Below are 15,855 nucleotides of genomic sequence, written 5' to 3'. Positions count from 1 at the left end.
AGTTATATGGAAGAGAGCGTTTTGTTGTTTCTTACGAAAGACACGATATTATTTTATACACAAGTATTGTTTTTCTGTTTCATTACCAGAGATTAAGGAGAAACGAATATTAACAAAATGTCTTCTAAATGTTCTTTGTTTATTCAAGAATCAGTGTCGTAATTATATTCAGCTTTGCTCAGTATATACACTGTTTATTTCAGCGTTGGGTAATTACTTTGCCAAAACCTGTTATTGACAGCTGCAATAGCATTCGCTGCTGGACTACAGTTCAAGAGCAACATACAGCTTACTTGAGAGAGACGTTGCTCGTCATGTTTACTACATCGCTAAGTCACTTGACATGTGAGTAGTGTTGTAGACCACGATTAAAGGCAGTAATCTAATACATTCTCGAAACTCCACCTTCAGAAACAGCCTGGCATGGCCAGATGGTTAAAGCACTCGACTCGTAATCCGAGGGTCGCGGATTCGAATTCCCCTCACGCCAAATATGCTCGCCTTTTCAACCATGGGGGCGTTATAGCGTGACAGTCAATCCCACTGTTCGTTGGTAAACGATTAGCCAAAGAGCTGGCGGTGGGTGATGAGGACTAGATGCCTTCCCGCTAGTCTTATACTACTACATTAGGGACAGCTAGCGCAGATAGCCCTCGTGTAGCTTTGCGCGAAATTCAAAACAAACCAAATCTACAGCTGGTTTGCTTTTTTTTTAATTTCGCCTAAAGCTGTACGAGGGCTGTCTGCACTAGCCGTCACTAATTTAGCAGTATAAAACTAGAGGGAAGGCATCTAGTCATCAACTCCCACCGCCAACTCTTGGGCTACTCTTTTACCACCAAATAGCGGGATTAACCGTAACGCCTTAACGGCCCCTGGATGAAAGGGCGAGCATGTTTAGTGTAACTAGAATTCGAACCTGCAAACCTCAGATTACAAATCGAGTGCCTTAACCATCTGGCCATGCCGAGCCTACCACCTTCAGGAAAAAAATGGACAAAACTGTATAATTAAAACATTAGTCACGTGTACATTTTCACATTGTAGATCACAATATTATCAAACCCACTTCTTTGTTGTTAGCTCATGATTGGTAAACGAAATAAAATAATGAACTCAAGACAACCTTATGTTATCATTATTTACAGCTCCCAACACAGGCGCCACCAAAATATGATCAATTTTAGCTGGCATCATAGAACCTACAAAATGCCAAGCAGCTTTAAAATATAGTTCTATTATAACCTATTCCACCATGAATATACATCGACTGTGATTTTAACATGATTTTTTCTAAGTTACGTGATGTTCAAAATAATTTTAATAGAGCATACTCAAACCCCTTTATTTCTTTAAACATTTCCAAATAGCTTCTTTGATTTTGACTCAATCAAATTTTCTTCTTTTCACTTCTTTAAATTTTATATCTATGTCTTGTAGCTTATGTAATAAATTCGTGCGTAACTTTTGTTGTTTTTTGTTTGTTTTATCTTCAGTCTTATTTCTTCCACTTTTAATTTCTTACTAATTTCATATTGCTTTGCCTTTAGGTTTCTTCTAGAGTGCGTGTGTGTGTGTTTTCTTATAGCAAAGCCACACCGGGCTATCTGCTGAGTCCACTGAAGGGAATCGAACCCCTGTTTTCTTCTCAATCTTTTAATTTTGTTTTTCTTGCTTACCTTTTAGCTGTCTGTATGTTTCTGCTTATCCTACTTTCTACGATTTCATAATTTATACCAAAATTTCGATCTCATGAGTACATATTGTCTTCACGAGGTTCAGTCTAGATTCTATGTTGCTTTTTATCACGCTCTCCAGTGGCTAAGCGGTATGTCTGCGGACTTACGACGCTAAAACCCGGGTTTCGATACCCGTGGTGGGCAGAGCACAGATAGCCCATTGGGTAGCTTAATTCAAGACAACAACAACAACACCAGCTTTTACCATAATAATCTCTCCACTTACTAAAGGTATGACGTGTATACTACTATATATCGTCTACCCCTCTTTCGGCCCGGCATGGCATGATTGGTTATGGCGTGCGATTCGTAATCTGAGAGTCGCGGGTTCGAATCCCCGTTGCGCCAAACATGTTCGCCCTTTCAGCCAGGTGGTCGTTATAATGTCACGGTCAATCCCACTATTCGTTGATAAAAGAGTAGCCCAAGAGTTGGCGGTGGGTGGTGATGACTAGCTGCCTTCCCTCTAGTCTTACACTGCTAAATTAGGGACGGCTAGCAAAGGTAGCCCTCGAGTTGCTTTTCACGAAATTCAAAAACAAACAAACTACCTCCTTTGTTACTGTATGTTTTGTATTTTTCAACGTTTTTTAGTCTGAACGCAATGAAGTCTTCAAATATAAATTAGCCAACTCCCTCCTCGACTGGAATGTGCTATAAGTATATTCGTAATTGGCTTTTACCTGCGTTCTCTTGCAAATATAATAAAAGTAATTTAACACGGTTTAAGAAACGATTGTTTTCTTGCCAGAAATTTGATAACAGCTAAAAATAGCCATACGTTTTATGCAGACTACGTTTTAACAAATTTAGATATGGATGAATGTCGTTTTGTTTTAAATAAGAGACTTCCTGTAGGGATCTTTTAAGTGCTTTTGTGAGGATTAATTAACTTTGCTTTTATTTTCGATGACTATTCACCGTTGGTGAACACAACAGAAATAGATTTTAAGAGACTTTCAGGCTTGAATTTATACAGACTACTAGTTTTATTTAAACTGTTAATTTTAAAGAGGCATTACCGAGTTTAAAAGCTTTATGAAACTTGAATTTTATTTTGGCATTAATATTTAGTATATTTAGAAGTAACGTATGAAAATATGGTTAAGTGGTTTATTTTAAGCGAGTTTTCAGTCAGCGTTCCAGCCCAACTTCAGTTTTATTTTTCACCTATTTTTGTAATGTAAAAATATTGAGATTACCACAAACCAAGTAATGCATCATATGTAAGCACAGGACAGGAAAAATGGAAGATGCATACTATGTCTGGTCATTATAGTCTCAATTCTTTCTGATAATGTTACGTATTATAATTTATCTCGGACGAGTCTCCGATTTATTATGCTACGTACACTAGGTATTAATATTTCAATTAGTCGGAAATTTTAATTTTAATTTAAAAGATAATTGAATTTCGATATTTATGATATTTGTCAAGAAGATTTATACACATAATCTTCTTTCCTTACATAAATATATTTTAAAACACAAACAATACAATTTATAAAAACTATTATTACAAATATTGGTTTATATACACGAGTTTTACAAAATTACAAACTATGCTGGTCTAGAACCGAATATTTTATCAATGTTCCAGGTTCACGATGAACAAATTAATTTTGAGTTCACATTGTTACATCTCGCTTGAGCAAGCTAGCTCTTTTTTTTTCTTCACTGGTCTCATACCGCTTCCAAGCTGACTTTTTACTGATGAAAATGTTTAATGTCCTCGTAGAAATACTAATGTCTGAAGTTAATTCTTCGATTATTTGTTTTTAAATTTCGCGTAAAGCTATATGAGTGCTATCTGCGCTAGCCGTCCCTAATTTAGCAGTGTAAGACTAGAGGTAAGGCAACTAGTCATCACCACCCACCGCCAACTCTTGGGCTACTATTTTACCAACGAATAGTGGGATTGTCCGTCACATTTTAACGTTCCCACAGCTGAAAGGGCGAACATGTTTGGTGCGATGGCGATTCGAACCCGCAACCTTCAGATTACGAATCTAGCGCTATAACCACCTGGCCTTGACAGGCGTAATTCACTTTAGTTGAACGGTTTGTAATGTTCGAAATCTGTAAACTTTCCTGGTCAAATATTTGTAGATTTTTCGATAAATAAGCGTTTATCACAGTTATAGCTTCCGAAGCTTACAGTATACTGATCGTAGCAAACTAAACAATATTCTATTACTATATATGTAAAAACGGCTGGTTTGGGCTGAGAACATTTTTTATTTAGAGGAGAGAACAACGTTTCGACCTTCTTCGGTCATTGTCAGGTTCACAAAGAAAGAAAGAGGTAACTGACCGATAGCTGATCACATGTTTGAAGGGGGTTGTGTAACTGAGTGTAGAAATGTAGAGGGCGTGTGTAGATGTCATCACCACCAATCGCCAAATCTTGGGCTACTCTTTTTACCAACGAATAGTGGGATTAACCACACATTATAGCGCCCCCACGGCTGAAGGGCATGCATGTTTGGTGCGACGGGGATTCGAACCCGCGACCCTTTAATTACGAGTCGAGTGCCTGAACCATCTGGCGATGCCGGGCCACGACTTAAAGGAATTCAATATTTAGTTCTAAATAAAAGTTTTTCTTGGAAAGATCTGACTACTTAAGAAGGGATTTCTTTCTCTCTGTGTATGTATCCATCCCTAGCTTGTTACTTTACTTTTTTAAAATTGTCATCCCTACATGTTCCTTATTTTTTAAAATTTCTAAACACTTATATAGTTATAGCGTACCTGTTTAGATTACTTAACGTTTTCTCCATAGTCTACACTCTTCTGATAATGCAGTAGTGTTTTTTGGCGAGAAATAGTTGCAAGCTGTGGTTACTTTTGGCACTTTGTAATTGGAAGTTCAAAGGCGTATTGCTACTCTCTGGTTTTGTAGTACAGATTCATTACAATAGGTACCCGTGGTTTGTTGGCGATAAATTTCAACAATAAATAAACAGTACATAGCACACTTGTTTAAAAGTAATATGAGTCTGATATTTTACATTACAAAGTTTGTGGTTAATATTCCATGAATATCTATGCATGATATTATAACTAGTCTATATGCATATATTAATGAATAAAACAACAATTGCACCATACATTTTGTGTATCATATAAACTACAATATTATGTTAAAGCAACGTACTGGTCACCTCTTTAAAATTGCTACATATTTTTGTTTTCAGACACCACTGTCGACACAACCTAGTTGTCATCTCAGTCTTTCTCTAATACTGGCGATAAATGTGAAGCTTGTGAGGTTGTTACTATTCAGCTATATTATTATGGTAGTGACAGTGAGGATACACAAACTGGTTTGCTTCAGTCTCAAACACTGACAGCTCGTTCTTCCCGGATCATAACCATCGCACTGTATTACAGTGATCATTGATTCATCAGAGATTTGTCATGGTATTTCTGTAGTCACTGAGCTATTCATTGATGTTGGCAACTTATTTAAACAAACAAAATTACTTGGTGAAATATGCCACGTTATTACTAATCTATAAAATGCTGAAAAGTATTCCTATCTTTATAATCATGTGGTTCCACCCAGTGTATTTCCTACTACCCTTTCTCATGAGTGTACCACAAGTTTTAAATCGTTTGCCCTGAAAAGTACCGACTGTGATTACACAGCCCAAAGTTGGATATCATTATTTGTGGTCCTTGTGCTACCTTTCTTCCGTTGCATAGTCGACGTGATAAAGTATTACTTGTCAACAAATACTTTCACAACAACTCGGTAAAACATTAATGATACTTTAAGCAACTAATCTAAGCTTGTTTATAATCATGATACTATGCAGACTGCTGATGCTTTGAATGCTTGCATTGAACATCCACCATCCAGTATAATTGATGTTGTTACCGACAGTGCCCTTCAATTACGTATAACTCAGAATAAACATATTATCCATAAAATTGTTAGTAGCATTTTATTTTTAGGAAAACAAGACTTGTTTCTAATGAAATACTGAGAGATTTTTTGTATCATTTCAAAATAAAATAAAATACATATTTATCTTCCCGTCACAAAATGACATCATCAACATTATAGATATTGTATAATTCAAATACTAATTATCTGTGAAGTAAAAACGACTGGATTCTACTCTGTTCTTACTGATGAAGTGTCTTCTCACAATGTGAAACATTTAACAATATGTCTTTGCTTTGTATATGACAAGTGTGAAATTAAGTATGAATTTATTAGCTTTGTTAAGCTACAGAGAGCGAGGACAACAAGTGTATGTACAATCATAAATATATTGACTGATATTGGATTATTTGTAAATTAACTGCGTGGTCAAGGAAATGATGGATCATCCACTATGGCTGGCAAAAGATATGGAGTCCAAAACCAAATTCGAGATATGCAAAACAAGGCCTTGTACACTCATTGCGCGGTCACTCACTTAATCTTGCTATAATAGATTCATGTTCAGTTCCACCAATACGAAATTTTATTGATCAAATTAAAGGAATAGTTACTTGGATTAAATCATCACCTAAACGTGAGGAACTATAAAAGGGAACAATCTGTTAAAAGGGCATTCATCATGGAACAACTTCATTACTTTTTCTAATACTCAATACGTGCATTGACACTGGATTGAGAATATTGAAGGTTGGAAAAATTCTGTTTATGTCATCCATTCTTACTTCACGTGTGTGAGGTTACTGTATATAGCGATAAATTTAAAATGTTTTTAATAACATTTGGGCTACTAAATTGTTATGGTTTATCTTAAAATACAGGAATTATTCGAATTATTTTCTTATTTTTTTGGTTAACGGCTTTACAACATTCCCGAATTTCGGTTTATGTTTTAATGGACGCTCCTGAAAGAGCTGTAAAGCGAAACGTTGAGTATCTAATTAAATAACAATATTTTGGTATTATAAGATTATTTATTTCTAGTATTACTGGTGAATCAACCTTTAATTTCATAGTGTGTTCTGGCATTTCTAGTAGTTTAAGAGAACTTAGGAATTCAAGTCAGTGGCATATTTAGGCAGGGCTAGAGAAGACTGAGCCCCAGTGACAGTGGTTTTAATGGAGGCCCATTGATTATCTTATTTTATGAAAAATTACATGGGATGTAGGGCCCACGAAGGTTATTAGCCCCTGGGCCCACAGAACCTTAAATCTGCCGCTGAATTCAGTTTGGGTGATTTACAGCATCAGTTGTAACAAGAACACTGACAATTAACTTAAGAAGAAATTTCTGAATTAAACCGTTTGTTGTTATATCACAAGAAATTATTAAAAAGAAAGAAAATAAAAGTAAACCACAAATTAACATGCACGTTACCCGGTCGACGTAAGTAACATTATTGGCCTAACAACAATATCGTGATAGTTTTGTTGCCAAACGACGGTGTATCTTGTTGAGTATTATTAAAAAGAGCGTAACACAGACATAAACTGAAGATTAGTTTTAGGTTACTGAAGAAACTATTTTGTAACAAACCTGGTGGGAATTGTGTCCCTTCATGTTATCTATGGAAAACAGTAGGGCTCACTATGCCAAGTTTGATGGTAATTGGTCAAATAGTGTGCAAGGAGCGAACAAACAATCATACAGTTTCGCTTATCTATATATAAATGACAAGATCATATGGAATATAAACAGGAAAAAGTCTCTAATGTATCTGTGCTACATTCTGAAGATAAGACAAGAAGACACAAATTTAACATTTGGAAAAAGACAGACTAATTGTTTTGCTTTTTATTAACGAGGATGGTTAACTTATGGAATGAGTTGCCTCTGCAGTAGTAAAGGACAATTATATTAATTTAATATGGAAGTCATTTATTTCACGAGGAACGAAAATTATGTTTTAGTATATGCTTTTCACAAGGATGAATGTCCAAACATAGGCTCGGTAAACCAATTGGTTGGTCTCTATGTTGACTATGTTATATATCGATATTGTTTGTATTAATTACATTTGACATAAAATGTACCTCGAAACTCTAATTTATTACCATATGTATATGATAAAAAACCAAATATGGTACTTCCATTATTAATATATATTAAGGTCTTCCACAATTATATATTATTCTTAGTTTTTAATGTATTAAACCTAAAAGCGATTACACAATAAGCCTAAATCCTGCCTCCCCAACAAAAATAAATCTAATTGTTACAACAATGATTGAAATATTATTAGAATGATTACTAGGACAATTTTTAGATGTATATATATGTAAGTAACAATTTGGACGCTGTGAAATTTTTTGCCTTAAAAAAGATGTAATTTCTTTTAACCTTTTCATAAAACATAAGACATTTTAACATCATAGATGGCGCTTATATCTTGAGCTATAAAAGTAAGTGAATTGTAACATAGTGGCGTTAGTTACGAAAAGCGTAGGAGTAACTAGGTGTTATGTAATATTTTTGTTACCCTGACTACAGTGTAAGCAGTTCGTGTACACGAGTCCGCGTGTGTACTTCTAAATAGAGTTACTCGGGGATATGTATTAAATAGATCTTGAAAGAAATAGCCCTTTAACTTAAAAAAGATACAATTTTAATTATCTGTTATTCCTTTAGTGACTTATTTTATCATTAGCTAACTTCTCAATCATACTATTTGCCATTTAAAATCGTAGTTTAAAAAGGTAATTTGTCCATATGGATGAACCTAAGATTGTATAGTTGTTAGTTTGAAGTGAAGTAACATAAGAAAAAAATTAAATTTTAGTTAAACGTATAAAATACAGTTTATCTATTTAAATATTTAGTTTTTAAGATGTAAAAACATTTGAGAAAATTAATGTATTGCAATTGTCAGTTAAATAAAAATGAGACGATATTTCGCCACTTCAAGATTTAAGGAAACAAAAACGTATAATAATTTAAATGGACAGAATAATTGGTTGATGTCTAAGTTAATGATTATACGAACTGTTGAAAATAAAATATCTTAAAACTAATTGCTATGCACATGGCAACTTAAAAATTTATTTGAGTAGTGTACTTAATTTTGTCTTTTTTGTTGTCACAGAGGACTAATTCTGCAGTATGAAGACTTCTGACTCCTTTGATTTGAAGCGTCTTACCAGTGAAGACTGTAAGAACGAAACGTCACCAGCAGAAATATCGAAAAAAGCGGCTCAAGCACGCTCCAAGTTTTGGGATTATGTTTTGGCTTCACGGCCATGGTCCTTTAGTGCATCTCTAACATCCGTTGCACTTGGAACCGTTTTGGCCTATAAACTTACAACGAGTTTTAATGTGATGGTATTGTTGGCCACAACCATGATCTGTCTTTCTGTACATTTTTCAGGGAATCTCCTAAACACCTATTTCGACTATATAAATGGAGTTGACAATAAGTATAGTGATGACAGGACACTGGTTGACAACAAGGTAACTGCGAATGAAGTCTACTATTTAGCTATCATTTCATATGTTTTTAGCTGTATTTGGGTTGTAATTTTAATATATTTGTGCCCAGCTAAAGTGGGTCTTCTTGTATTTTATGCACTTGGCGTGGTTAGTTCTTATATTTATACTGGCGGTGTTTGTCTGAAATACAGAGCCCTGGGCGATGCATTAATTCTAGTTACGTTTAGTCCATTAATAACATTCTTCACATTTCTGTCTCAAGCCAAATTTCTTGACCTTAGCCTTTTGTGGTATTCTCTTCCCCTTGGTTTTTCTACTGAAGCAATCTTACATAGCAACAACATTCGGGACATAGAAAACGACAGTAGGGCCGGTATAATTACTGTAGCCATTTTTCTTGGATATGCTGGTTCTGAATTGTTATATAGCTGTCTCTTGTTCTTACCTTATACAATTTTGTTTGTTCTCGGTATTCAGTCCAGCACGTGGATGCTTCTTCCGTTGATAACTGTTCCTTATGCTTTGAAGCTCCAGCGACAACTACGAAACAAACAAATTAAAAAGCTACCATCACAAACTGCCCAGTTAAACTTGTTTCTTGGGATTCTCTACATAATAGCTTGTGCCGGAGCGCCACCACTGTTCGGTTTCACGAAACAGCTTCACAAGTGAGGTGGATAATAAATTTGTATGTTAATTATTAAGGTAGCATAAAATACTGTTGTTGATGTACAAGTAGTGTACAAAAAATTCCAGAAAGGCAATTTTACCACTTGTAAAACTGAAGTCCTCATTCTGTCTTCTGTAATTCGACATTACAATTTCATATTATCTGGAAGTACGATTATGTGGTAGCTTTTCAGTTCATCAGTTTTCATTAATTATTCTAATTCCACCACAAACTCCCATCCCCAGAAGTTTCACTGGGTTTCCAAATTTTCTCAGCACAAGAACCTCTAAGAACGTTCTCATCCTGACTCAGGCCTCACACCCAATGAATCCGCATACTGAATAGTATTATGTATTTTGTTTAGTTGTTTGCCCCCTCCTCCTTCCGACACTTACCTATGGTCCCCAAATTGGGAACCCCTATCATACAGTTGTTTCAGAAGTGATTCTGTTGAGGTTGTGAAAGTGTACACGGTACTATTGTATTTTAATGTTTCAGTTATACATGTTTGCTCACTCATTTTCAGAAAGTCTTGTATTATTGTGTTTTTAATTGTGGTTTATCTACTGTTACAACTCTGTTCTTGTGCCATGTCGTTAACGTAAGCCTCTCAAGATTCAATTTCAAATCTAGTAGTCAATGTTTTTCAAGCTGTCAGTAACAGGTATTGGAAAAATAGCTGCTTAATCTTAAGGTAAACAGTTTATATACTTGGCAAAGCTGAACACTAGTGATTCTTCAGCACGTTTAGAAGAGATTTTTGTTAATGTTTGTTTTGTCTCTATTTCTTGTTACTGAAGCAGAAACGAATACTTGTGTATAAAATAACGTTATGCTGTCGTTAGTTAACAAAAACCTAGTTCACCCATAGAAGTTAAACCATAACATCTTGATAACTGTTTTAAAAATGTATTTAATATTGTAATAATTAACAGCTGCTTTCTTTAAATTGTTTTCTCTTTTCTATCTAATCCACTCAAGTTTAAGTTACTTTAAATTGATGTTTGGATTTTGTATAGTATTTGTTTTAATGACAGGCAATATTTTTGTATAGCATTATTCTTTATATTATATTTATTCTATTGTTTTGTATATATTAGTTATTGTTACCGTATTGTGTATATTAGTTATTGTTACCGTATTATGTATATTAGTTATTATGATTTCAGAGTTTAATTTTGTTGTTACTTTGCCTCTGATTACAGTAATAGATTGCATTTATAATAATAATGCCTTATCAGAGCTAATGATAATGTTATCGTTGTCTAGTAATGATAATTTTGTACATTACCAGGCTTTGTAACAGTGTCATTATATCATCTGGTACCTTGTATTTCAGTCTTTGACTGTAGCCAGCCTTTGTAACAGCGTCATTATATTATCTGGTACCTTGTATTCTAACCACTGAGTCTAGACAGGCTTTGTAACAGTGCCGTTGTTTCGTCTGTGATATCGGTTATAATCATAGTTTGTCTCACATCTAAGGATGTTTTTGAAACTTTGATATTAATTACGGAATATATATAAATATATGTTTTTATTTCCTTGTTTGCATCTAGAAAAGATCATTATTATTATATATTATAATGTAATTTATTATTCAGATGTATTTATAGATGTTTGCTTTATATCACAAATAAAATGTTGATGTATAAAAGTAGATGTTTCTACATTGTTTTACATTGCAATGTTAACCCTATTCTTCTGGCTTGTTTTTCCACACTTATTTGACTTGAAAGGCTCGGCCTAACAACATATAGCATATGTAGCACCTCCATGTGGCGATATCTGCAAACAATAAATATTCGTTCCTAATGTACTTTCACAGTTAATTCTACAAACTTATGCCTCCTTGTTTGGTAGGTAAAACAAAAACTCATGAAGTCATCTGTAAAACAACGATGATTAAAATATAACTACAGAAAAGGTACGCTTTACGTATGTACAACAGAGTCATTTGGAGTTACAATTTCTGTGTAAAGTACATATTGGCGAAAAGACAAGGCTACTCAAGTGGGTCTCATATACCCGATTCTTCTCCACCATGACTATTGTACGTATACTTAATACACATGACTGTTTTTCCATCACTGTTATTGCATGTGAACCTTGTACACATGACTCTCCACCGTTACAACTACTGGGTACGAGACTCACGTATCTTACTCTTCTACATATCAGCTAGTGCACGAGGACCTCACATACAAACAAATGACTCTTTTTCATCACGGCAAAAGCTACAATTAGGCCATTCTTCTTCATTCAATCAGTTGTTAGCTAAATCCTAGATTAGTTTTCACAGAAATTTAAAAAGAACCAGCCTACATTCATCCAGAGTAAATAATAAACAGCGTGTTCTTAACAGCTACCAAAATATATTTCAGGAGACATTGATTGTAATTTATTATATACAAAAGTTCTGGTACCAATATTAATAGAAATTCATTTCCTCAATTTACAACTTTACTGAAATGTGATATCATTACATACCAGGGGTCACCAAACTTTTTTCACAGGAGGCCAGATAACTTGGGGAATGAGAAGCGCGTGCCACGTGATCATTATGTTCAACACTCATAAGCTAGAACGGAAGCTCTCTGTAAAAGAAATGACACAATCAAAAGATTCTGAAAAAGGAGAGTGTCACTTTCGATTCTGTCGAGATCCGAAAGTATCTCTAAAAATGCTTATTTAAATCACCAATAATCTTTTTCTGAAACTCCAGATTGACATCTTCTGTGATTCCAGCATGAAACTCATCGAAACACTGAAAATGAGAGAGATTTCCTCATTCCAAATGTGCTTCAAACAATGACAGCTTTCTCCGAAATTCTTTAATGATTCTATAGAGATCACAGACAAGTTTATTCTTCCCCTGAAGTTTCAAGTTCAATTCATTCATGTAGGATGTGATGTCAACCAAAAATAATAACTTTGACAACCAGGTTGGATCCGACAGAAGTGGATCGGCTCTATATTTCTCGACAAGAAATATATCTATTTCTCTTCTCAGCTTATATAAACGAGACAAGACTTTACCGCAGCTGAGCCACCTCACTGCCGTGTGATAAGGCAAGTCACAGAAATCCGAATCAATTTCTTCAAGAAACGCTTTGAACTGGCAATGATTAAGTGCATGACCTCGAATGAAGTTCACTGCAGAAATGATAGGTGTCAGTACACAAGAAATATCTAAGTCTTTTCCACAGAGTGCTTGCTGGTGTATGATGCAGTGTATGAACAGAGCGCTTGGGAGTTGAAGATCTTCCAACTGTTTCCTGATCAGCTCCACCAGACCATTCTTTACTCCAGCCATGTTTTTTTCCTCCATCAACTGTTACACCTCTAAGCTGGTTCAACTGAAGGTTATAGTCTTGCAAAGTTTTATGCACTTCCATGCAAATATCTTCTCCAGTTGTTCTTCCGTGCATGCTGCAAACTGATGCTAACTCTTCCGTGATCTGAAAGTCCAAATTAACTCCACGAATGAACACGAAAAGTTGTGACGTACTCGAGAAATCAGTAGACTCATCCAGTGCCAGAAAATACCATGGGAAGTTTCTAGCTTTTTGGCATATCTGTAATGCGATGTTCTCTCCAAGTTCTTCTGCTCACCGTACAACCAAAGTTGCTCAAAGGCTGATACTTTCAAAGAAATTGGCTTTTTCAGGACACAGCTCATTTGCTGCTTCCATCATACACTCTTTGATGAAGTTGCCGTCAGTTAAAGGTTTTCCTCGCTCTGCCATCCTATGCACTATTTTGTAACTTGTATGAGTGACAGATTCATTTTCAGCAAACTTTCTCGTGAAGAGATTCTTTTGAGATTCAAAAACACGTTTCATGGATTCAAATTTCTCAGAATGGAACTTTCTTGAAAATTTCAAATACACTGTATGTTTTGTTTCATAGTGACGCCGAAGATTGTACTCTTTCAAAACGGCAACACTTTCATATCACACAAGTAACTTTCTGGTTTCCACAAAGAAGTACTTTTCTCCCCATTCTTCACGACACTCAGAGTCCACTTTTCTTCTTTTAAATGCAGCCATAACGATGGGTGAAAAAAATACAGGATCTGAAAATGAAAAACACAGAACGCTGTTTGAATAGTATTGTACTGGTCCAAGAATGCGCAAACAAAATATATTGAAACGTACGTTTGCCACAACACTTACCTAAGAACGAGTTACGAAAAGCGCATAACCCGACTACTAAGAGAAATGAGCTTGCTGAAGCGGTAACCCTAGGCCGGGGAATTTACATAACGAGTCGATAGGACGAGGGTTAAGTGTGTACTTGTTTTCGAAATCCTAATGCCTAAATAGATACGTGCTTCGATATGAATAAACACGCAGCAGGGACGAAGAAAGAATTTTCCTATTGGTTAAAAATGCGCGTGACAGCCTTGTTTCTTTTCATCATAACGTCTTGTGTTTGCCAGCTTAAAGCGATCATCGGTGTGATTTATTTTGTCATCACAGTCGGACATTTCATGAAATGTCACTTTTTATTTCCAAACGGCTAGCTGCTGGCAGGCCGGACAAAATGACCTCGAGGGCCGTAGTTTGGTGACCCCTGCTCCATACCATGGTTCACATTTCAGAAGTCCTTAAATCATCGAATCCACTTTTTTTTTATGGAATTCAAATATATATACCTTCTTGCCCTATTAAGCATAATTTAAGTTCCTCTAAATTCATCTCGGCAATTCACATCCAACAAAAATGGCGTTTCTTTATACTTACTTCTATGAAGTCAGAAAAATAAATAGTAAAAGTAATGAAATCCGGAAACTGATCATAATACAATTACACTACTTTGTTTTGAAGTTCACGCAAACCTACACGAGGGCTATCTGTGTTAGCCATCCATAATTTAGCAGTGTAAGACTAGATGGAAGGCAGCTAGTCATCACTACCCACCGCCAACTCTTCGGCTACTCTTTTACCAACGAATAGTGAGATTGACCGTAACATAATAACGCCCCCACGGCTGAAACGGCGAGCATGTTTCTTGTGACGAAGATTCGAACCGGCGGTTTACGAGCCGAGTGCCTTGACCACCTGGCCATACCGAGTCTAAATATCAAGCTAATCACTCTACATACTGAACTTGTTTCCCTAACTTCTGATTTCGGCATCAAAACTGCAATCAAATTCCATAAGAAATAAATTTAAAATTTTGGCTTTAGATAATGTGTGTGTGTGTGTTTTTTTTCTCATAGCAAAGCCACATCAGGCTATCTGCTGAGTCCACCGAGAGGAATCGAATCCCCCTCTTCTTAGTGTTGTAAATCCGTAGATTTACCGCTGTAACAGCGAGGGATATGCTCCAGATAAACATGGCATTTATCATCACATCAACAAAAGTGCTTCTGACTTACTTCTCTATAATTACCGTGTCTTATTTCATCCATTCTTCACAAAGGGTATTTATTTACCTACTATCTAAAAAACCGGACACTACTGCTGCGCCTAGAAAACAGAAATAGTCATATTTACTTCCACACACACACACAAACAAAAAAGAACCAAACAACAACTAAATTAACCGATCAAAATAGTTATGAACTTGTAACTCTTTTAAACTGTATTAGAAACATTTAGAACATATTTACACCTGACTTCTTTAATTCTATGATCATATATTCTGTCTAATATTAAAAAAAAAAAAGAGTGGATCACCTAATCTGATTAGTTGACACAATTTAGCAGAATTTTACTATGACGATTCTTCATTTGTAGTATTTCTTAATGTTAAAAAAGCTTTTGATTCAGCTTAACAATTGTCTTCAATTGGACCAGACATCTATAGCCTCACAAGGCTTTATGTCTATTTTCTAAACCATTAACAAATAATCATAATCGGAAATAAGGTTTTGAAAACCTGAGTTATGGTTTGTTTTATTCTAAAATTCGCGCAAAGTTACACAGGACTATCGGCATTAGTCTGCCCTAATTTAATTCTAAGAGACTGAAAGGAAACAGCTAGCCAACATCATTCACCGCCAACTCTTGGGATACTCTTTTACCAACGAATAGTTGAAATGGCCATAACCTTA

General features: G+C 35.3%; 1 pseudogene across 1 annotated transcript; it reads left to right on the top strand.

Moving 5' to 3' along the window:
• Positions 1 to 8,147: 8,147 nt before the first annotated feature.
• LOC143228169 (ubiA prenyltransferase domain-containing protein 1 homolog pseudogene) lies at positions 8,148 to 11,344 on the top strand (annotated as a pseudogene). The gene is made up of 2 exons (XR_013015231.1): positions 8,148 to 8,391; positions 8,778 to 11,344. The product of XR_013015231.1 is annotated as a ubiA prenyltransferase domain-containing protein 1 homolog pseudogene (transcript).
• Positions 11,345 to 15,855: the final 4,511 nt, after the last annotated feature.

Source organism: Tachypleus tridentatus, chromosome 10 (assembly GCF_004210375.1).
Source record: "Tachypleus tridentatus isolate NWPU-2018 chromosome 10, ASM421037v1, whole genome shotgun sequence".
NCBI classification, from domain to species: domain Eukaryota; kingdom Metazoa; phylum Arthropoda; class Merostomata; order Xiphosura; family Limulidae; genus Tachypleus; species Tachypleus tridentatus.
The sequence above is the reverse complement of the archived record's forward strand: the minus strand, read 5'-3'. Positions and strand labels throughout refer to the sequence as shown.